Below are 362 nucleotides of genomic sequence, written 5' to 3'. Positions count from 1 at the left end.
GGAGCCCCAGCCCCGGGACGGCAGAGCATAAGGCGGCCGCCTTTCCCTCAGAGCTACTTGCAGGAGATGGGGGGATTTTCCCTTTTTTTCCCCTTAAAAAAATTTTAATTCTCCGTTTCCTGCCTCTCGTTCTCTCCAAGGAAAATCCGAGAGAGGGACTGTGAGGACGCTCTCAGAAATACCCTCCTTCCCCACCCCACCCCTCAACCAATTTACAATGTGAAGTATTTTGCCAACGTCCTCATTGGTTGCAACTTGTTGCTTCGAATAATCCGGCCAAGAAATACTGCACTGACAAAATATATAAATATATATATATATATATAACTCCTGTAAATAAAATGTTTGCTATGGTTTGTAGC

General features: G+C 44.8%; 1 protein-coding gene across 1 annotated transcript in view; it reads left to right on the top strand.

Moving 5' to 3' along the window:
• Window positions 1–362, top strand: part of HLX (H2.0 like homeobox) — a gene marked incomplete at its 5' end in the record, with an annotated part of 7,564 nt that overhangs the window by 2,936 nt on the left and 4,266 nt on the right. The gene's annotated exons all lie outside the window — the stretch shown is intronic.

Source organism: Geospiza fortis, unplaced genomic scaffold (genome assembly GCF_000277835.1).
Source record: "Geospiza fortis unplaced genomic scaffold, GeoFor_1.0 scaffold41, whole genome shotgun sequence".
Taxonomy (NCBI): Eukaryota; Metazoa; Chordata; class Aves; order Passeriformes; family Thraupidae; genus Geospiza; species Geospiza fortis.
Note: the sequence above shows the minus strand (reverse complement) of the source record. Positions and strands in the feature narration are given on the sequence as shown.